This window comes from Phyllobates terribilis, unplaced genomic scaffold (genome assembly GCF_046119375.1).
Source record: "Phyllobates terribilis strain yellow unplaced genomic scaffold, ASM4611937v1 Scaffold_3__8_contigs__length_932513732, whole genome shotgun sequence".
In the NCBI taxonomy this organism is placed as follows: Eukaryota; Metazoa; Chordata; class Amphibia; order Anura; family Dendrobatidae; genus Phyllobates; species Phyllobates terribilis.
The window spans coordinates 183,743,116-183,767,167 of record NW_027362763.1 but is presented as its reverse complement, the minus strand read 5'-3'; the positions used below and the strand labels follow the sequence as shown (position 1 = coordinate 183,767,167).

General features: G+C 49.7%; 1 protein-coding gene across 3 annotated transcripts in view; it reads left to right on the top strand.

Annotated features, from left to right (window-relative positions):
* The window catches only part of LOC141258003 (kyphoscoliosis peptidase-like), a 94,769-nt gene that overhangs the window by 12,224 nt on the left and 58,493 nt on the right, over positions 1 to 24,052 (top strand). The window contains exon 1 of one of the 3 annotated variants that reach the window (XM_073672993.1): positions 5,970 to 6,281. The exons of the other annotated variants lie outside the window; for them this stretch is intronic. The gene's annotated coding sequence lies outside the window, so the exon portion shown is untranslated. Of the gene's footprint in view, positions 1 to 5,969; positions 6,282 to 24,052 lie in introns of those variants that run through there. 3 annotated transcript variants of the gene reach the window in all.

Genomic DNA, 24,052 nt, shown 5'->3' with positions numbered 1-24,052 from the left:
GAAGGTGACCCCGGATGCCAGCCGCCGCACACCAGCCCCGGCGGAGCTCGTGGAAAACCAGGAGGCCGCATGGAGTACAGGAGCAGGTAGGAGAGAATCCTCAATCCCGGGCGCTGCCAGCGCCGACCTGCTCCTGGGTCTCTTCCCCCAGCCTTCGCCATATCCTGCCGTGCCCTGGCCGGAACCATTGTGCAGCCCGGAACCTCCATTCCCGTGCGTGGAACCAGAAAACCCCCCATCTGGAGCCTTCCCGGAACCCCCACCTCCGGGCACTGCACCGGAGGATCACCTATACAGTGCCCCCCCGGAGCCTCTGATCCCGGGCGCTGAAGCTGCGGGCCTACTACTAGGAGCCGTCCCGCCACCTCCGCCTCCGGCACCAGAGTGGCTCTACGGCGACCCGGTCTTCGACTGGTCCACCCGCTTTGAAGACCAGCAGCCGTGCACGCTCCTCCCAATACCAGCGCCCCCGGTTGCCTGCCCCGGCGGAGAGGAGTTATGCTGGGACAACCGGGGGGGGGGACCTGATGGGGCTCTACCATGAAACCGAGTCCGCCGCCTTGCAGAGGAAGGAGTTCTGCAGGCGGGATCTCCAGCAATTTGAAAGGGAGCGACGAGTGCGGGAGACGCGCAGTGAACTCCTGGAGGCCCGTGATAAGGCCGCCAAGGCACAAGTCCGCCAGGCGGAGACAGCCCACCCCAGCCCCCGTGAGGAGGGCCTCATCGTAAAATTCAATTTAAAGGCTGGGTGGGGCTTCATCCACAGTCCCGAATTCAACAGGGACATCTTTGTCAACCGGCGGGATGTGGGGCCTGAGCTGGAAGAAGGCCATCCCGACCGGAACCTGTATCCGGGAGACCGTGTCACGTTCATCCGGCACCATGGTGAGCGTGGCTGGTATGCCCTGCAAGTGTACCATGCCAGCAAGGACGCACCGCTACAGGAAGTCCCTCATGACCCGGCTTGGTCAGGGAAAAATGAGGAGTACCCCAGGTGGGGTCCCCAGTACTAGGAGCAGTATTGGGACTAGTTGCAGTATTACAGTGTTAAAAATGTTTTCTTTGTATTATGTGTTTATCTAAGTACCCATCAGGGTAAAAAGACATTAGGGACAATGACAGTGATCTCCCTACAAACTTTCCATTGTAAATAGTTCAACACTTCTTAAAGTGCACCCTATTGGTTTTATAAGTACAATCTTTACCTCAGAACAAAAACCCGTTTGGCGTGGCGGAAGACGAGGTCCAGTATCTGGATCACTTATGCCCTGCAGCCACACCCAGGGCCTACGTTGAGGGTTTGCGGACGGGTCCCTCATCCTGCTGCTGTTGCACCCTGGTGCAGGAACTCTCTTGAAAATGTTTTATATGAAAAGTGTTTTATAGGAATAAGTGCTATTATAATATTTTATAATGTAACGTTTAAAGTGATGTGCCTCCCATAAAGGGAAGAATGTTTTTACAGTCTTCTATGCGAATGCATTAAAAAATTTTGCATGTCAAGTATCCCTGTTTTTGCTTTGTTCCAGCCCGCGGACGTGCTGTGTTTTACCGGGGGGAATGTGGTGCCCCTGAGAGTTCGGTCGCCACAGAGGTACTGCACCTCACCCAGAGGTGTGGTGTCTCCCTTCTCTCAGGTAAGGAGGGAGTGCTGCACGGAACCCCAACACCTACATCCAACACTACACTACCCCAAGTCAGCAGGAGGGGCAAGACGCAATGTAGTTTTCTGCTGAGCCCTGACCCTGGCTGGGGTGGGGGGAACCCAAAGGCAGGGGGAACCAGTAGTGGGTGTGGGTGGAGGAAGTAGTTCATGGGAGCACTCATACAGGTGATATATAAAGGGTAGACATCTTAACAGTGGGAGTCGGAGAACAGTGTGTGGTTGAGTAGGAACAGTACGGGAGCAGAGTCTCTCTAGGAGCTCTGCTCCACCACAAGGGCCTAGGACTGCGGCCCAGGAGGGGAGCAGGGAGTAAGCTCCGTTCTACAGAAGGGATCCTAGGGGGTACGGCGAGTGCAGGTGGCACCCGTACACCCCGAACCTGCCAGGTGTCAGGAGGATCTAGGCCGCAAGAAGGGGACTGGCCCAGTCGTGCAGCTTCAAGCCTCGGCTGGAAAAACCGGAGGCTTCTGGCTTCTATAGCCACAAGCCAAACCCCCACCCCAATCCAAGTAAGGTCAAGCAGGTCTGTGCAACTCCGACGGACAGGGGGGACCTCGCAGCACCCGAACAGGATTCACAGTGGGAAGCGCAGGGCAGAAGGAAGAAAGACCCAGCGTGAAGTCGGTCTAGAAAGGTACATAAGAAAGTGAGGTTCTGCCAGGTACACCCGAGCTGCCTGAGGAAGGACTGAACCCCTGCCCGGTGAACGCAGTGCGACGCGGGAGGCTTGCACCAGTACAGTGCACCTGTGGACTGTCTTAAGAACTGTGAGTAAATCTTGGATGACTGCACCGAACTGCCTCCATCCCTTTCTTTCACCGACGCCATTTCCCCCCCTGCACTACAATGCCCAGCGCACCTTCATTCATCTACACTGCCCTGAGGCCTGCTCCACCTGTGGGGAGCCGTTCCATCTCAAGCTGCCCTATCATCTGCCTCAGAGGACTGTTGCAGTGCTGGTGATCCTCACCAGACCCCACAGGTGGCGTCATGACAAATCTCCTATAAATATCCCCCCTTTTTGCGCTGACCGCCCTGGGTCATGGACCGGGCCAGCCACCGTGATATCCCCTGCAAGCAGCCAGAGGCCCGGCTGCCAAGTACCCCACAGCCCTGGGGGCGAGTCAGAAGTAGTTAGAGGGAGCACTTTGATAGGAGTATAAATAGGGAAGCCATCTTAGGGTGGCAGATCAGAGTCTTAGGGAGCAGTTCAGAAGAACATCTCGGGACAGTTCAGAAGAACAGTCCGGGGGCAGAGTCTCATTAGGAGATCTGCTCCGCAAGTAGGGCCAAGTCAGGAGGCCCAGGAGGGGAGCAGGGGGTAGGCTCCGTTCTAGAAGGGATCCCAGGGGGTACGGCACGTGCAGGACGGCACCCGTACGCCCCGCATCTGTCAGAAGACAGAGGGATCGTTGCAGCATTCTAATCCCCAGGAGGGTCAAGTAGGTCCCGGATCCGACGTACAGGAAGGACTTCAGAGAACCCGAGCGGGATTGAGAGTGGGCAGTGCAGAGCAGGAGGGAGAAGGACCTAGTGTGAAGATGGTAAAACTAGGAACACAAGAAAGTGGGGTTCTGCCAGGCATTCCCAAGTTGCCTGAGAAAGCATTGAACCTCTGCCCGGTGAACGCAGCGCGACGTGGGAGGCCTGCACCTGTACGGTGCACCTGTGGACTGTCTGAAGAGTTGTGAGTGAAACCTTGGATGAATGCACTGTACTGCCTCCGTCCATTCTTTCATCGGCTCCATTGTTCCCTCCCTGCACTACAACGCCCAGCGCAACCCACTCTCCCTCACTTCACTGCCCTGAGGCCTGCTCCACCTGTGGGGAGCCGTTCCATCACAAGCTGCCCCAACATCTGCCTCAGGGGACTGTTGCAGTGCTGGTGATCCTCACCAGACACCACAGGTGGCGTCACGAAAAATCCAAAAACCCCATATAATAGAAGCCCCCCCTTTTTTTTCACTGACCGCCCTGGGTCACGGACCGGGTCAGCCACCGTGATATCCCCCAGCAACCAGAGGCCCAGCTGCCGAGCACCCCACGGCCCTGGGGGCGCATCAGCAACAGTGGACGGTCATGTCACCTCAAGTATGCTATTTCTATACTTCTGGCCACATTCTGTCTAGACGTGTCCGGCCTCCCACAATTCATTTTCATTGAGTGAGGCCACGCATGTCTAGTCAGCACGTGACTGCATGTATACAAATCGCCGGCACGAGAGAATCCGGACAACATGCACTGCGCACTGTGAGAATTCAGAAGTCTGCAGTCACATAGAATGACTGCAGACTCATCATAAATGTGGACAACATCTTTAATGCTCTTAACATAAAAAAAAAAAAATGTCAGCATCATAAAAAACATTTACATCCAGGTACCTTATAGATGGAGTCGTTCTCTTTCTTTTCTTCCTCTAGCCCAGACACCATGATGAGTTTTCTCATCCACAGCCATCTCTGCAGACTTCCATCTTCTCCAGTCTTCTGCAGAACATCCCCACACGATGCCCTGAAAGATAGCAGAGTCATTATAATGCTCCTGAATAAAAATATCTGCCCTACACTGAGCCCCTGAATAAATAATTGCCCCTCACTATATTCCCTGCACAAAATATCACCCCCACACTGCCCGTCTTAAGGTACATGCTTTCCACACTGCCCTCTCCTTTCCATACTTGGCCCCCTCTTCACACTGTCCTCACAAAGTGTCCCGCCTATATGGCTCAATCTCTATACTGTGCCCCCTCATCACACTCCCCCTCCTTAGCATACTGTTCCCTCCTGGCTGTGACCTTACACTGTCCCCCATGCTATCGCCCACCAACTACTCAGTCTCTATTCTGTGCCTACTTACATTTTTCTTCCCCCATACTGTCTCCTCACACTATTCCCCTCAATAGTCTCCTTACACGTTTCCCTCACCTACTAATATTTCCTCCTCACACATCCCCGCAACTCCCCATACTATATCCGCAAAAATCCCATCACCCTTGCTTCCCATACTGTGTCCACACACATTTTCCCCCTCGCTACCAATGTGTCTGCACCCACTCCCCACTTGCTCCCACAGATTAAATCTCCCCTCTACACTGAATAAATCTCTCCTCCACACTGAATAAATATGGCCCCTGCACAATAAATAAATATCCCCCTGAACAATGAATAAATATGCCCCGTGCACAATTAATAAATATGCCCCCTGCACAATTAATAGCCCCACTGCACAATTAATAAATATGCCTCCCTGCACAATTAATAGCCCCACTGCACAATTAATAAATATGCCTCCCTGCACAATTAATAGCCCCCCTGCACAATTAATAAATATGCCCCCCCTGCACAATTAATAGCTCCCCTGCACAATTAATAAACAGCCTCCCTGCACAATTAATAAATAGCCCACCTGCACAATTAATAAATAGCCCCCTGCAAATTTAATACCCCCCTGCACAATTAATAACTATGCCCCCTGCACAATTAATACCCCCCTGCACAATAAATACCCCCCCTGCACCATTAATAAATATGCCCCCCCCCCCAGTCTGAGTCTTCAGTGTCTTCAGCTCCATAGCCACAGGAGCACTTACCACCATTGCTCTTCCATCCTGTGAGCGCCGGTGAGTGACATCAGCAGCACGACCACATGACCTGATCATGCTGCTGACGTCACGCTAAATCGACTGTCAGAGCTTCAATTGTACTTGTGTCTGCAAGACGCAAGTACAATCACTGGGAGTAAACACTCTGCAGCTTCTCTGAACGGGCTGTCAGCTTGACACCCACTCAGAGAACGGTCGAATCCCGGTCCAGGGGGGCGGCAGAATTCCGCCGCCGGGGGGACACCTTGGACAGCCGCATTAGGCGGCCTGACTGCGCCCCCCTGCCAGCTGCACCCAGGGCACATGCCCCACCTGCTTCCCCCATAGGTATGCCCCTGGCATGAAGTGCTGTAAGTGTTAACAGGTACTCAGATGCAATAGCGTTTTCTCACTTGTCTATCTCCATACATTAAAATCTTCTCTTTCAATGTAGAGCAGTACATCTGTGAAATTATGATACCATGAATGTAATATAACTCCACTACACCAGCAGCCAGGGCCAGGATAAGGTATTTTGGTGCAGTAAGCAGATGAAGCCGATGGTGCTCCTCCCTAATGAACCCACAGACCCCAAGTAAAGGAATGGGTCAGATGTAAGAGTGAGCTGTGTGGACATTGCTGCTTTATCAGCCTCCGGCCACCAGAGGTCCCTGTTGCCTCTAAAAGAAAGGAACTTTTTGGTAAACTTGTTGGTGTGAGTCAGCAAAAAGAGGAGCTAGAGAAGAGAGAGGAGAGAGATGGTGGAGCTGCACTCCTAGAGCTTGGCGTGTGCAGCATGTAGAGATCGTGATAGAGTTTTGCCTGAAGGAGAAGCTTTTCTTGTGACTCTGGCCAGAGAGAAGGAGCTACCTTGAAGGGACAACCGTTATTGGATGCAGAGCTGGATTCCTCTCCCGGGCATCTGAGAGACGTGAAAGTCCCTCTGCCAGCCTTACAGACTGAAACCGTGCTCCTGTGACAAGTGTAGGACCCTCTCCTCGGACTCCAGGTTCATCAGAGAGCAGTTACCGGCCAGTAAGATCTGAGCTCAGATATCACCACAGGATCCTGTTGGTACATGCAAATAGCAGGAATAGTTTGGCGCCAAACACCAGCTCTCAAATACATTGGTTGTAGGCTGGTCTTGGGTGAACCTCCTTAGTTAGAGACTCCCCCTTGTGGTGAGATGGTGTATATTTAGTATAACTGTCTTGTAAACATAGTGATTGGTTAAGTTTGTTAACTCTTGCGCTCAGGGGTGGATTAAGAGTAGCCAGGGCCCCGGGCAGTTTGGAAGGCATGGGCCCCCCATCATGTCACATAATCTCCTTTGATAACTCTTGTGATGGGTCATGTGAGTAACACACAGGTGCTCTAGTTCACATCTGTAGATGGAAAAACGACAATTTTTTTCCCTTATGTACAGCACTGTACATAGCGCTACATAAAATAGAACAGAGTGATCAACCTATGGGGGCTCTTATACGTGTAAACCATAACAAAACATTTTTTAAAAAAATCTCTATTTAGTTTAAAAACCCCATACATAAATGCAAACACTTTGCACAGAAAAACAGTGATATAAAATAAGAGCAGAAATGAGGGGAGATAGGGATTCGTTTTGGCCTTCACAATTCCCTTCCTGACATCGGAGGTTGCCATCCTAACTTGAAACAGTATGGCGCCCCCGCTCCTCACCGACTGCCCCTATGTAGCGCTACCGCTACTCTAACTGACCAGGCATCCTCAGTAGGTGATCAGATAATATGTAATGAACATATACAAATGTATACAGGATAGATACTAGTGAGCTGAGGGGTATGTATCAGAAATATTATTCAACTATCTGATCAGAAAAAACCCTAACAAAGTCCAAGAAGAAGTGTATATGATGTCCTTATCAAACAAAGAATAACCCTTCAGATCATAACTGGCTGGTCATGTGGCAGTGCAATTAAAACCCCAAAACTTCCATATACCTCAGTCACGTTTCTATGGACATTGAATATCCTATATATGTATATAGCTTGAACACTTGTGTACTTAGCTTATTGGCATTTTCTTCCAATGCGTTTCCCCCCTCTTTTGGTCATTCAGGGATTCATCAGGTTAATATATATATATATATATATATATATATATATATATATATATATATATATATATATATATATATATACACACTATGAGCCCCCACATAGCTACCTACAGCATGACTACCTATATACAGTATAAGCTCCACGTAGCTCCATATATACAGTATGAGCTCCCATATAGCCTCATATATACAGTACGAGCTTGCACATAGCTATCTATATACAGAATAAGCCCGCACATAGCTCCCTACATACAGAGTGAGCCCCCATATAGTCTCCTTTATACAGTATGAGCCCACACATAGCTCCCTATATGCAGAAAAAGCTCGCACATAGCTCCCTATATAGAGAATGTGCCTGCACATACAGTGGTGGCCAAAAGTATTGGCACCCCTGCAATTCTGTCAGATAATACTCAGTTTCTTCCTGAAAATGATTGCAATCACAAATTCTTTGATATTATTATCTTCATTTAATTTGCTTGCAAGGAAAAAACACAAAAGAGAATGAAGCAAAAATCAAATCATTGATCATTTCACACAAAACTCCAAAAATGGGCCAGACAAAAGTATTGGCACCCTCAGCGTAATACTTGGTTGCACAACCTTTAGCCAAAATAACTGCGAACAACCGCTTCCGGTAACCATCAATGAGTTTCTTACAATGCTCTGCTGGAATTGTAGACCATTCTTCTTTGGCAAACTGCTCCAGGTCCCTGATATTTGAAGGGTGCCTTCTCCAAACTGCCATTTTGAGATCTCTCCACAGGTGTTCTATGGGATTCAGGTCTGGACTCATTGCGGGCCACCTTAGAAGCCTCCAGTGCTTTCTCTCAAACCATTTTATAGTGCTTTTGGAAGTGTGTTTTGGGTAATTGTCCTGCTGGAAGACTCATGACTAGTGTTGAGCGATACCTTCCGATATCGGGAAATATTGGATCGGACCGATACCCAAAAAGTATCGGATATCGCCGATTCCGATACCGGAAACCAATGCAAGTCAATGGGACACTAATATCAGAATGCCATCCCAGCGTGAGAGAATTCTCCTGATTGTTTAAAAGCCGGCGGGCGGTAAAAAGCCGCCGGCTTTTAAACAATCACACAGCCCCATACTGCTTCCCTGCAGCCTCCCACCCCGATCCTCCGCTCCCCTCGCCACCTCCCATCCCGATCGTAAGTTAGGACCGGACGGGGAGCACAGCACCAGGGAGCGGGGAGTGAAGGACCCGGGCGGCGAAGCCGGCAGTGAAAAGACTTCACCGCCGGCTTTCCCGTTCTGTGCTGCGCTCTCCCGCCGGTTATTTCAAATGAACAGCTGAGGTATCAGGTGATGCTGATCAGCTCTTCATTTGAAGTAGCCGCGGTGCCCTCAGAGGGTTCATGTGAGTTCATGCTTCACTGCATTGCATGAACTCACATGAACTTTCCCACGGCCGCACAGGTCAGCCACACCTCCCAGATCATCAGACCCATCATGATTGGTGTGTGCGCGGTGTCTGTGCGATGTCTGCGGGTGTGTGCGCGATGTCTGCGGGTGTCTGCGTGCAGGCAGACATAGGCCGATGTGACACTACTACTCCCATCGGCCTATGTCTGTCCCCCGTCCACTCGTGCCTGCAGGATCAGCTCGATGGGAGCAGTAGTTCCCATCAGCCTGATCCTGCTATTTAAACTTCCCCATATGTTATTTTTGCCCCTATGCATCTTTTATTCTTTTAGGCCCCCTTATATTTTTTTTGTTTTTGGTCCCCAATAAATTTTAAATACATGTCATTGGTGGCCAGTGGTTATCTAAAATAAATTAGTTCACACATTACCTGTCCCTGCCGATCGCCACCTAAAATAAAGTAAAAAATAAAAAAATACACCTATACTCACCTAGACACCTAATTCCCCGAAGCCATCGATCTCCTGTAATAAAATATAAAATAATAAACCACAACCTTATCCTTACCCCTCCGTAGTAGTCCACGAGTGTCCCACGAAGATCTCCAGTTTAGAGCAGCCACATAAAACGTGACCGCTCTAAACCGCTGCCGCCGTTAGAATGACGGGGCCGTAAAGCAGCCCCGTCATTGCATAAGCGGGTTCGCCGGAGTTCAGGCAGCGCTGCTCCGGTTAGCTCCTTTACTGCCCTGCTGTACCGTGAGAAATTCCCACGGTAGAGCAGTGCCGTAAAGGAGGTCTCCGGAGCTGCGCTGCCTGAATGCACTCCGGTGACCACAGTCAGGGCTCACGCTGCCGGGAGAGGACGTGTTCCCGGCAGTGTGAGCTTACAGCAGCCATGCACAGCTGTCACATCTCCAGATGTGACAGCTGTGCATGGGAGATCAGCGCAGGAACGTGGACTGGTAACTATTTTTTTTTTAGTAAACTAAGAATTAAATAAAATGGTGAGTTTTATTTCAAATAAATTATTTTTTTCTGGGTGTAGTGTGTTTTTTTTTCTTTTTAACACTTTGTAGGTTAGTAATGGGGGTGTCTTATAGACGCCCATCATTACTAACCTGGGCTTCATGGCAGCTGGCGCTGACATGAACCCCACCACTATTACCCCCTGCCACCGCACCAGGGCAGCGTGGAAGAGCGAGGCTAAGTGCCAGAATTGGCGCATCCTATGGATGCGCCATTTCTGGGGCGACTGACGGCTGGTGTTTCTAGCCTGGGAGGGGGCCAATACTCATGCCACCCTTCCTGGGCTTAATATCAGCCCACAGCTGTCTGCCTAGCCTTTGCTAGCTATTAAAATAGGGGGGATCACACGTCATTTTTTTGGGGGGTCCCCCATTTTAATAGCTAGTAAAGGCTAGGTATTCAGCTGGGGACTGATATTAGTAGCCTGGGAAGCTCTGTGGGTATTACCCCCTTCCCAGGCTTCAAACATCTGCCCCAGCTGTCTGCTTAACCTCCGCTAGAGACTAAAATTATGGGGGATCCCATGCCACTTTTTTTTAAAATAAATCCTTTATTTTAACACTAAATGACACTTGAGGGGTTAATAAAGATGCCGTCCCTAAATTATTATTTATTTTTTAATACATTTTTCCCAAAAATTTTGACGTGGGCTTCCCCATATTTTTGTATGCCAGCAGGTACAGCATCCAGGAACGGGCTGCCCCAAACTCCCAGCTGCCTATTTGTTCCTGGCCGGACACAACAATATAGGGAAGCCCTTTTTTTTTTTTTTTTTTTATTATTTCATGGATTTCATGAAATAAGTAAAAAAAAAAAAATACGTGGGGCTTCGCCCTATTTTTGTGTCCAACCAGGTACAACTAAGCAGCTGGGGGCTGAAATCCACAGCGCAGGGTGGCCCAAGCAGCCACCCCAGAAAATATCGCGTTCATAGAAGCGCCATCTTCTGGCGCTCTATCCAGCTCATCCAGGGCCCTGGTGTGGTGGCTCACTGGCTAATAAAGGGGTTAGGGCCAGCTTTGTATTATCCGCTGGCCCTAAGCCCGAAATTCATGTGGTCACGCCAATATTAGGCTATGTGCCCACGATGCAGAAATGAAGCAGAAATTTTCCGGAGTTCATGCAGCGCTGCTCCTGACCATGAGAAATTCCCACGGTACAGCAGGGCCGTAGAGGAGGTCACCGGAGCTGCGCTGACTGAATGCACTCTGGTGACCTCAGTCAGGGGCTCACGCTGCCGGGAGCGGACATGTTCCCGGCAGTGTGAGCTTACAGCAGCAATGACAGCTGTCACATCTCCAGATGTGACAGCTGTGCATGGGAGATCAGCGCAGGAACGTGGACAGGTAACTATTTTTTTTTTTAGTAAACTAAGAATTAAATAAAATTGTGTGTTTTATTTCAAATAAATTATTTCTTTCTGGGTGTAGTGTGTTTTTTTTTCTTTTTAACACTTTGTAGGTTAGTAATGGGGGTGTCTTATAGATGCCCATCATTACTAACCTGGGCTTCATGGCAGCTGGCGCTGACATGAACCCCACCACTATTACCCCCTGCCACCGCACCTGGGCAGTGTGGAAGAGCGAGGCTAAGCGCCAGATTTGGCGCACAAATAGGATGTGCCAAATTTGGGGCGGCTGAGGGCTGATATTATAGCCTGGGAGGGGGCCCCTTTCTAGGCTATTAATATCAGGTCGCAGCTGTCCACCTAGCCTTTGCTGGCTCCAATTCATAGGGGGACCCTATTTTTTTTTTTTTTTTTTTTTGGGGGGGGGGGGTCTCACCTGTAGAATGGGCTGTAAAGCCTAAGCTAACTGCTGTGGACTGATATTAATAGCAAGGGAAGGGGCCATGATCCTTGGCTACTTCCCAGACTATTAAATCAGCCCTCAGCTTTCCCTCTTTTCCTTAAAAATACGCGTGAGCCCACTTTTTTTTTTTTTTATACATTGATTAGGGGTTGGACTAGGAAATGACATCAAATTGGCCTTTTTTTTTTTTTTTCTTCACTAACTTTATTTGTCTTCAAAAATGCTTCAAAAACGCGTAAAAAACGCTCATAGAAACCGCATGCGTTTTTCTGGCAAGGAAATTCGGAAATGGTCAGGAAAATTTCTGCTTCATTTCTGCATCGTGGGCACATAGCCTAATATTGGCGTGACCCCATGAATTTCGGGCCTAGGGCCAGCGGATAATGCAAAGCTGGCCCTAACCCCTTTATTACCCAGTGAGCCACCGCACCAGGGCCCTGGATGAGCTGGATAGAGCGCCAGAAGATGGCGCTTCTATGAACGCGATATTTTCTGGGGTGGCTGCGGACTGCAGTTCGCAGCAGGGGGGTCCACAAAGCTTGGGCCACCCTGCGCTGTGGATTCCAGCCCCCAGCTGCTTAGTTGTACCTGGCTGGACACAAAAATAGGGCGAAGCCCGGCGTATTTTTTTTTTTAATTATTTCATGAAATTCATGAAATAATAATAATAAAAAAAAAGGGCTTCCCTATATTGTTGTGTCCGGGCAGCTGGGAGTTGGGGGCAGCCCGTTCCTGGATGCTGTACCTTCTGGCATACAAAAATATGGCGAAGCCCACGTCAACATTTTTGGGAAAAATTAATTAAAAAATAAATAATAATTTAGGGACGGCATCTTTAATACCCACGGAGCTTCCCAGGCTACTAATATCAGTCCCCAGCTGAATACCTAGCCTTTACTAGCTATTAAAATTGGGGACCCCCCCAATAAATGACGTGGGGTCCCCCCTATTTTAATAGCTAGCAAAGGCTAGGCAGACAGCTGTGGGCTGATATTAATAGCCCAGGAAGGGTGCCAGCCGTCAGCCATCCATAGGATGCGCCAATTCTGGCACTTAGCCTCACTCTTCCACGCTGCCCTGGTGCGGTGACAGGGGGTAATAGTGGTGGGGTTCATGTCAGCGCCAGTTGCCATGAAGCCCAGGTTAGTAATGATGGGCGTCTATAAGACACCCCCATTACTAACCTACAAAGTGTTTAAAAAGAAAAAAACACACTACACCCAGAAAAAAATAATTTATTTGAAATAAAACACACCATTTTATTTAATTCTTAGTTTACTAAAAAAAATAGTTACCTGTCCACGTTCCTGCGCTGATCTCCCATGCACAGCTGTCACATCTGGAGATGGTGACAGCTGTGCATGGCTGCTGTAAGCTCACACTGCCGGGAACACGTCCGCTTCCGGCAGCGTGAGCCCTGACTGAGGTCACCGGAGTGCATTCAGGTAGCGCAGCTCCGGAGACCTCCTTTACGGCACTGCTGTACCGTGGGAATTTCTCACGGTACAGCAGGGCCGTAAAGGAGCTAACCGGAGCAGCGCTGCCTGAACTCCGGCGAACCCGCTTATGCAATGACGGGGCTGCTTTACGGCCCCGTCATTCTGGCGGCGGCAGCGGTTCAGAGCGGTCACATTCTATGTGGCTGCTCTAAACTGGAGATCTTCGTGGGACACTCGTGGACTACAACGGAGGGGTAAGGATAAGGTTGTGGTTTATTATTTTATATTTTATTACAGGAGATCGATGGCTTCGGGGAATTAGGTGTCTAGGTGAGTATAGGTGTATTTTTTTATTTTTTACTTTATTTTAGATGGCGATCGGCGGGGACAGGTAATGTATAAACTAATTTATTTTAGATAACCACTGGCCACCAATGAAATGGATTTAAATTTATTGGGGACCAAAAACAAAAAAAATATATGGGGGCCTAAAAGAATAAAAGATGCATAGGGGCAAAAATAACATATGGGGCAGTTTAAATAGCAGGATCAGGCTGATGGGAACTACTGCTCCCATCGAGCTGATCCTGCTGGCACGAGTGGACTGGGGACAGACATAGGCTGATGGGAGTAGTAGTGTCACATCGGCCTATGTCTGCCTGCACGCAGACACCCCCAGACATCGCACAGACACCGCGAACACACCAATCATGATGGGTCTGATGGTCTGGGAGGTGTGGCTGACCTGTGCGGCCGTGGGAAAGTTCATGTGAGTTCATGCAATGCAGTGAAGCATGAACTCACATGAACCCTCTGAGGGCACCGCGGCTACTTCAAATGAACAGCTGATCAGCATCACCTGATACCTCAGCTGTTCATTTGAAATAACCGGTGGGAGAGCGCAGCACAGAACGGGAAAGCCGGCGGTGAAGTCTTTTCACTGCCGGCTTCCCCGCCCGGGTCCTTCACTTCCCGCTCCCTGGTGCTGCGCTCCCCGCCCGGTCCTAACTTACGATCGGGATGTGAGGTGGCGAGGGGAGCGGAGGATCGGGGTGGGAGTCTGTGGGGAAGCAGTATGGGGCTGTGTGATTGTTTAAAAGCCGGCGGCATTTTACCACCCGCCGGCTTTTTACCGCCCGCCGGCTTTTAAACAATGAGGAGAATTCTCTCACGCTCGGAAGGCATTCTGATGACAGGCTGGATCGCAGCTGAGTGCTGCCATCCAGCTTGTCATCCTTCAGAGACACTGCAAAGCACTGGCATTATGGGAACTTCCGATTCCGCTATCCGATATTGTAAAAGTATCGGAACTCAGTATCGGAACTCTGATACCACGAATATCGGCCGATACCCGATATTACAGTATCCAAATGCTCAACACTACTCATGACCTCTGAGGGAGACCCAGCTTTCTCACACTGGGCCCTACATTATGCTGCAAAACTTGTTGGTAGTCTTCAGACTTCATAATGCCATGCACACGGTCAAGCAGTCCAATGCCAGAGGCAGCAAAGCAACCCCAAAACATCAGGGAACCTCTGCCATGTTTGACTGTAGGGACCGTGTTCTTTTCTTTGAATGACTCTTTTTTTTTTTCCTGTACACTCTATGTTGATGCTTTTTCCCAAAAAGCTCTACTTTTGTCTCATCTGACCAGAGAACATTCTTCCAAAACGTTTTAGGCTTTCTCAGGTAAGTTTTGGCAAACTCCAGCCTGGCTTTTTTATGTCTCGGGGTAAGAAGTGGGGTCTTCCTGGGTATCCTACCATACAGTCCCTTTTCATTCAGACGCCGACGGATAGTACGGGTTGACACTGTTGTACCCTCGGACTGCAGGGCAGCTTGAACTTGTTTGGATGTTAGTCGAGGTTCTTTATCCACCATCCGCACAATCTTGCGTTGAAATCTCTCGTCAATTTTTCTTTTCCGTCCACATCTAGGGAGGTTAGCCACAGTGCCATGGGCTTTAAACTTCTTGATGACACTGCGCACGGAAGACACAGGAACATTCAGGTCTTTGGAGATGGACTTGTAGCCTTGAGATTGCTCATGCTTCCTCACAATTTGGTTTCTCCAGTCGTCAGACAGTTCTTTGGTCTTCTTTCTTTTCTCCATGCTCAATGTGGTACACACAAGGACACAGGACAGAGTTTGAGTCAACTTTAATCCATGTTAACTGGCTGCAAGTGTGATTTAGTTATTGCCAACACCTGTTAGGTGCCACAGGTAAGTTACAGGTGCTGTTAATTACACGAATTAGAGAAGCATCACATGATTTTTCAAACAGTGCCAATACTTTTGTCCACCCCCTTTTTTAGGTTTGGTGTGGAATTATATCCAATTTGGCTTTAGGACAATTCTTTTTGTGTTTTTTCATTGAAGACAAATTAAATGAAGATAATAATACCAAAGAATTTGTGATTGCAATCATTTTCAGGAAGAAACTGAGTATTATCTGACAGAATTGCAGGGGTGCCAATACTTTTGGCCACCACTGTAGCCTCTCATATACATAATGAGCCCCCACATAGCCTCCAATATAAAGTATGAGTCCGCACATAACCCCCAACAGTATAAACCCCCATATACAGTATGAGCCCGCACAGAGCCTCCTATATATCACAAGTGAGAAAAAAATCGTACCAATTTTATTCATGAGAATGGGACCGATTTTTTTTTTTTTTTTTTTTTTATATGCTTGTGTGACCCTAACTTTCCAGTCATAGGGGTGAGGCCGGCACGGCCTCAGTCACTGCTCTGTGCATAGTGAGCAGCGGCTGTAACTGCATCCCTGCACTGATTGAAAGCTGTATCTAAGGCCTCTTTCACATTTCCGCGTTTCCAGTACATGTGGTGACAGTTTCCACACGTACTGGAGACACTGACACACGCAGACCCATTCAAATGAATGGGTCTGTGCACATGTCAGTGTGTTTCCACAGACTGTGTGTCCATGTATTCCACACGCTGACATGTCCGTTTTTTTGTGGATGTATGGTCCGCAAAACATCCCATACGGATGATATCTGTGTGACACGTACCGGTGCCTGGGAACCAGCGCCACAGTTAGCACTGTTCCCTAGTGCCGATTGTCCCTGCGATAAGCACCAGCAGGGAAAATGATGGGGGTAGTAGTGTCAGCTCTTCCTGTGTCCCTGTGTAAAAATAAGAATAAAATAATAAAATCCATATACTCACCTGTTCGGAGATGTCCCCCGCTGCAATCCTCTGACCGCTGATGCCGGGGAGAATGAGCTGCTCCGGAGCTGCGCTCAGTGAGTGACAGGACACTGGTCCTGAGCTCAGCACAACACCGGTGCCCACCCGCTGGAGCGGCTCATTCTGCCCGGCTCCTCGACGTCAGCAGTCGGAAGATTACAGGGGGGGACATCTCCAGACAGGTGAGTATAAGGATTTTATTATTTTATTCTTATTTTTACACAGGGACATTGCGAGAGCAGTGTTCAGCACCCTGCGCTTGGGAACAGCGCTAACTGTACACGGATTCCCAGGCGCCGGTCCGTGTGATCCTGATGTGGCACACGGACACACGGATATTTCCGGTACCGTGTGAATCCTGCCTAATGCTGAGCGCTAGGATGTAGTTACAGCCATAAAGCCATGCTGGACGCACATCTATGACGGAAAGCCTGAGGCAACTGAAAGGAATAAAGTATAATTACTGCTGGCAGCGGGACTCTCAGCACACTGGTCACATCACTTCAGAACGCTATTAACTGCATATTTGCATGTGAAATAGTGACAATGGTATAAATACACAGAAGCAGAATTTGCAGCAGTGCTCTGTATCTAAAGGCAATTGGCCATTATTGTTATGGATAAAATGTGGGTGATGGGAGTGTGATTGAACTACATGGGGCAAATGCCCCTGCACACTGTGCCCTCCACTTTGGCATTTTGCTTGCCTCATATATTTATAAACCACATAAACAGATCCCAGTTAATTAAATGTAATATTTTACTGGGCTGCCAGCAGAAATTCCTCTATAAGGCTGTGTGCCCACGATGCGTTTTTTAAGCGTTTCCGCAGTGGAAAAAACGCTGCAGAAATGCTTAAAAAACGCTTGGTAGAAGGCCTGCCATGTTCCCCAATGATAATCCGCATGTGCTGTGCTCATGCTGCGGAAATCTCCGCTGCGGATTATCATTGCGGAAAAAAACGCAGCACTGCCAATTATTTTGCCGAAGTGCTGCGTTTTCGCCGCCATTGACTTGCATTAGAACTCATGGATTACGCAAGACTGCATCTGTAATTGCGTAATTGGCGCGTTCTAATGTGCAGATGGTACCCGGGTCTGGAGGACAGGAGACTCTCCTCCACACCCAGGTACCCTAAAAGCTGTAAAAAAAAAAGAATAAAATAAAAAATAAAGATTATATTCACCTTCCGACGGCCCCCGGACTCCTTCCCTGTGCTTGCCTACAGATCACGCAGGACTGAAGGACCTGTGGTGATGACACAGTCATGTAACGGCAAGTCCTTCAGTACAGCGTACCGCAATCTGCCGGCAGCCAGCACAGGAGCGCAGCAAGATTGCAGGGGCCATCAGAAGGTAAGTATAGGTTTATTTTTTGACATTCTCTCGGGTCACACTATATAAATCCATGCCGTTTGCATGGATTTATATAGTGTGACCGAGTTGTCAAGCACTTTCCAAGTGATGCTAAAATCGCTTGGAAAGCGCTTGACAACCTGCATGCGGAAATGTATGTGAAGAACGCTTCACTTCCGCATGTCCCTGGCAGGAAAAACGCATGTACAATCTGCATGCGTTTTTTTTCTGCCAGGGGAGATGTAGAAACGCTCAGGAAAAAATCCGGAGCATTTCTGCATCGTGGGCACATAGCCTGGATCACCCCTTTCATTTGAGATGGGTAAGGCAAAGAGGAGAAGCCTGAGGTCACACTGAGACTGAAAACATTACATCTATTTAACTGTGATCTCTTCATGTGCTATATAAATACATGATACAAGCTAATTCCCAAAGTGGAGAGGACATTGTGAGGGGCATCTGCCCCATGTAGTTCAATCACACTCCCATCCCCCCACAAGTTGTAGTAATTACAATGGCCCCCAGCTCCCTGCCTTTACATACAGAGCACACTCCCAGTCTGCCACATAGATACTTTACACTCCGTGCGTACACAGGAAGCAGACTGTGATGTGCAGAGGACTGAGAGACCACGCAGGCAGGCACAGCTTCTCCTGTCTTCAGGAGCGACGCCATCAGATGCTCCTCTCCGGCAGAGAGATCTACCATCTCTCTTAAACAGACGAGCCCACGCTCTGTATGCTGGGTACGTCCTGCCAGACGTCATTCAGCAGGGTGGACCCAGCTTAAACAAGTAATAATGGGGGCAATTACTCTTTGGACAATGGGCCCTCGTGAAAGGCCGGGCCCCGGGCGGTAGCCCAAATTGCCCTCATTATAATCCACCTTGCTTGCACTACACCACTGTACTGGCTGCCTTGTGCACCCATCCCCATCTGTTTACATCATTCCTCTGGGTAACACTCGGTAGGCAAATTATAGTTGTGTTGTTAGTACATCCTGGGCCTGCTGGTTGTGGAGCACAAGGGTCAGCTAGGTGTGTGTGAGATTTATTGTTGTTCCTTATTTGCATTGCCGGGGCAACCCAGTTCCAGTCTTTAGTAAAAAGGTGTTACCCCCAACAAATTGACTCTAGTATCCTTTGTCCTCAGTCCGCTGTGCTCTGTGAGAGACCCCCTCGGTACTCGGTCTACAACTTGGCGTAGTCGGCAGGACACAGCATTGCCTTGGACAAGGACATGGAGGGAGATGACACCGTAGCAGCGGTGGCCCCGGCTGAGGCACTGAATCCACCTCCCCCTGTTTTAGCTTCGGGGGGATACCTCCCGGCTGGCATGCTATTAGAGCATTTGCCGAAGTATGATGGTAAAAATATGTTGTTGCAAGATTGGACAGAAAGGGTGCGGAGTGTGATTAAAATGTGCAATTTGATCCCGGGGTTGCGAGCAGAGATAGCATTGAATGCACTAGAGGGTGACGCCAGGCGGATAGTAATGGTCAGGACCGAGTCTGAACGAGACACCTTAGATAAGATACTTGCACTGCTGGAGGGAACCCACGGGTATAGGGGTGTCACAGTGACGCATCTGCGAAGTTCTTTTTTTAATTAGCCGCAGCATGAGGGCGAGACACTAATGCAATACTCCAATGCTTTGCAAGAAACGCTGAATGAAATTCAACGGCGGGACCCTGAAGCCAAAGGAGCTTTCAGGGAAGTGGAAAGGCTGTTGCGGGATCAGTTCATTTCTGGGTTAGCCAATAAATTCTTACGGGACAAGTTACGGGAGATGACCCGGACGACGGCCGATATGACTTTTTACCAGATCTACCTCGCCGCAATAGAAAGAGAAGAAGAGTCCACGCCCGTGACCGAGAAAGTCTTAAATAGCACGCAGGTAACGCAAGGCCAGACAGGATCCGAAGACCCGGATACCTTGAAGGACTTGGTGCAGGCTCTGCGCACAAAAATGAAGGATCTTCGACTAGAGGTGTCCCAGATGAGGGCGAGATCTTTGTGACCCCAAAGGACGACCGCACCCTCCCGAGCTCCTCCGTCGGTCCCGATTTGGCCGCAGAGGTGGAACCAAGGGAGCGCTCCTGGTGTTCGAAGATCCAGGGGGCCCCTCTGTTGGAGTTGTCAACAATATGGTCATCTTGTCAGAGACTGCGATGCCGGGACTGACTCAGATGTGGTGGCTCCAGCGTTAAACTACCAACCGCTGCAGTAGCTGGGCATCCTGCAGTAGCCCCCAATCAACCAAGCCCTTCACGTGGAGAATGTGACTTGTATTCCTGCAGTCCAGTGTTAGAGGCTGATTTTGAAGGACATAAAGTAAGGTGTCTGGTGGACAGCGGGTCTGAATGCACCTTCATGCTCCTTGAGGTCTTTGAGAATCATTTCGGTCATATGATGGAGCCTGAAGACGGCAGCGTTATTCGACTTACAGCAGCCAACAATGGACAATTGCTTGTGAAGGGAATTGTGTGGATGAGAGTGATGCTATGCGGCCAAGACATCGGTACAAAAGGAGTGGTTCTGGTCGATCATCCCCCTAGACGAGGAATGGACGTAACCTTGGGGATGAATGTATTATGAGATCTGGATCACCGTCTGCTCGCTAAGGAAGGAACGCGATATTGGCAATGCGCTACAGCTCACCGGCCAACTCAGAGGGTCCTTCAGCGGATGGTGAGAAGTTGTGGCTTTCAGAGAAGTGCCCCGTCTGGCCGATTGGTAGGCCTCATCATGGTTCCCTTTTGTGCACCAGTGGTGATCGTACCGAACAAAGAACAACTTCTGATGTTGCCTGTAGGAACCTCGCGTATGCTGAAAGGTCTGGAACTACTGATTGAGACAATGTTTGACGAGTCATCCCAGGCGAAGCCTTTGGTGGCCCGTGCACTAGCGACGGTGAGAGATGGCTGCGTGCCTGTCTGTTTCATTAACGTGCTGGACAGCGAAGTTACTATACCCGGGGGTACATTACTGATAGAAGTCTATGTGCCTGACAGAGAGATACTTCAAAGAACAGGGTTTGAACTCCGGCCTGATAGGAGCTCTGCCAGGACTTATGCTGTTGAGTTGACCAGGAAGGAAGACCCGACTGCTGAGTGGAATGGCCGAATCATGATGGATTGGATGGGAGTGGATAGGAGGACCCTGACTCTTGCTCAACAGAGGCTCCTGTTCCTTTACCATCGATCATGAGATTCCAACCATGGACACGCCTCCAATTCGAGAACGTTATCGGCAGATCCCTCCGAAGATGTATCAAGAAGTAAAGAACATGGTAGCCAACATGCTGAACAATGAGGTCATACGAGAGTGCCAAAGTCCATGTGCAGCGCCCGTGGTCTTAGTATGTAAAAAGTATGGGTCCCTTTGATTCTGTGTCGGCTATAGAAAATTGAATACTCACACTGTACGGGATGCCTAACCTCTTCCCTGGATTGAAGAATCACTATCAGCGCTGGGTCGAGCTAAGTACTTCTCAACCCTCGACTTGGCCACTGGATACTGGCAAGTCCCTGTGGCTGAGAAAGACAAGGCAAAGACGGCGTTCATCCTACCCATGGGACTCTATGAATCTAACAGGATGCCGTTTGGTCTCTCCAATGTGCCGAGAACCTTTCAGCGACTAATGGAACATTGCTTGGGCGACCTCAACTTTGAGTCAGTATTGGTCTACCTGGATGACGTGGTGGTGTTTGGGACATCGTTTAAGGATAATCTTCAGAAGCTTCAGTAGGTCCTTCAATGACTTTGTGACCATTGGTTGAAGATAAAGCTTGTAGCGTCGGCGTCTCTGCCTCCTGCCGGGCAGAGACGCCGATCCCCTCACCGCTGCAGCTCCGGTCCAGCATCATCCAGTTCCCCTGCTACTGCCCGGGGTGCGCACACCACGCTCAGCTTCCCGGGCACTGTGCTTAGGGTGCGGGCGTTCCCTCCTTCTTAAAGGGTCTGCGCGAGTCGTCCTAAAGAGTCCCCGGCCAATCCCTGGAGGACTACTCCTATTTAAAGCACCCCCTCCAATATGGAGGTGCCTGTGCAAGGTTGTTGTTTGTGTGCTAAACACTCTCCTCAGCCCTCAGATCCCTGTGCCTGCCAGTCTGTCTATTAGCAGTGCCCGCCAGCCTGTCTATCAGCCGTGCCCGACAGGACAGCCTGTCTATCAGCCGTGCTCGCCAGCCTGCTCGCCTACCCGTATCTCCTGTCTGTCTTCCGGCCGTGCTCATCTGCTGTAGCCATCTGACCCGTGGGAGTCACCTGCTCTCACACAAGGTCGGTCCCAGAGTGGCACCTGGTTCACCTTCCTGGTCCCTTCCTGATTCACTGAGTCGACTAAGCCGCCGTGTGACCAGGGTCGGTCCGTGTAGGCACTTAGTTACGCCCCTCTGGTCCCTCCTTGCATCGCAGCACAGAGGTTCCACCACCCGGACCCGTAACAAAGCCTCAAAAATATCAGTTGTTTCAAGACCGTATTGAATACCTGGGTCATGTGGTGACTCCCGAAGGAGTACGACCAGCTGTCAGTAAGGTTGAGGCTGTCCAGAAGTGGCCTCACCCGAGGATGTTGCGAGAGGTGAGATCCTTTTTGGGACTAGCGGGATACTACCGACAGTTCGTCCCCAACTTCGCTCGTATGGTTGGGCCCTTGAATGAACTCCTGAGAGTCACAACGTGAGAACTCAAGAATCGCCCCATTCAGTGGAGCTCTCGGCAACAGAAGGCCTTTGAAGAGGTCAAAGCCGCTCTAACCAGCGCACCCATCTTGGCCTACACCCAATTTGATGCTGCGTTCCTGCTTTACACCGATGAGAGCCTGCATGGTTTGGGAGCAGTGTTGTCGCAGGTACAAGATGGCCGAGAGAGAGTGATCGCATATGGAAGCCCTTCCCCAAGAGAGACAGAGCGTAACCCCGCAAATTATATTTCTTTTAGGCTAGAACTGCTGGCTTTGGTTTGGGCAATGACCGAACGATTTGCGGAGAACTTGACGGGGGCTGAAGTGATGGTCATGACAGATAATAATCCACTGTCTGACCTGGAGAATGCCTAACTGGGGGCACTGGAGCAGAGGTGGATGGCACAGCTTACTAAGTTCAACTACCACATCAAGTTCCAGTCAGGAAGGGAAAATGGAAACGCAGACGCACTATCTTGAGTTCCGATGGAGCCACCGGTGGGGAATATAGATGATGAACTGGAGGACACCGAGACGCCTGACCTGGGCCAATTGCCCCCCTTCCAGAATGTGGTACATTCAAGTGGGGTGGCCTCCGGAATGCCTACAGTGCTCGGGAAAACTACTGCAGATTGGGAGCATGCCCAAGATGAGAACAGAGATATAAGATGCGTGAAACGCTGGATCAAAGCGAACATATGGCCCAGGCCACAGGAGTGGGAGAGATTGTCCCCGGAAGGTGAAAAACTGCTGTGTCTATGGGATAAGTTGAAGATGGTGCAAGGTCTCTTATGTCATCAGATTTACCTACCCTCAGAGTTGCAGTACGGTCAACAGGTGGTGATTCCCATGGCGTTGGGTTCAGTTGCCGCTCAAGAGAGGGGCTTATTTTGGGAGCGAGAAGACGTACAAGTGGCTACAGAAAATGGTATATTGCCCAGACCTAGAGAAGATGGTAGTTGAGGCGTGTTGAAAATGCCGAGCATGTGGGCTGAGCAACAGTCTGGAAGAGCGAGCTCCCGTCCAGACCATGTGGACGTCCGCTCCGTTGGAGTTACTCATGATACAGTATGTACAAATAGGGTACTCCAGTTCCGGACACTTGTATTGTTTAGTGATGACGGATCATTTCACTAAATACGCAATGGCGGTACCTACCAGAGACCAGACCGCAGAATCAGCCGCCGAGGCCGAATGTCGCCACTTCATCCAGGTGTTCAGGTGTCCCCGGCGGATTCATTCCGATCAGGGAGCGTGCTACCAGGGCGCCTTAATGAAAGAACTTTATCGCCTTTATGGTATTGAACAATCAAGGACGATTCCCTATAATCTGCAAGGCAATGGAGCATGTGAATGTTTTAACCGCACCCTCCTGCAAATGCTGTGGACCCTGGAGAATGATCAAAAATCCCGCTGGCCTAAGTACTTATCAGAACTGATGTGGGTCTATAACAATCGGGTGCACAACACGACAGGGTACTCGCCCCACATGCTGATGTTTGGGAGGGCAGGCAGGGAGATTGAAGATCTACACATGCCTGATCCCATGGGGGACCCTCCTTTGGTCTACTACTGCCTGTGCCCAGGAGCATTGGCGGCGCATGAGAATGGTACACAGGGTGGTGGGTGAGCGGTTGAGACAGGTGACCCATCATGACCCGAAACGGGTACAGCAGGAAGTGTTTGCCCCAGGGGAAAGAATGCGGTTGGAGTAAAACAAATGGTTTGGAAAGTTATATGATCGGAGGGAGGCTGTGCCATATGTGGTAAAAAGGAGAGTAGGC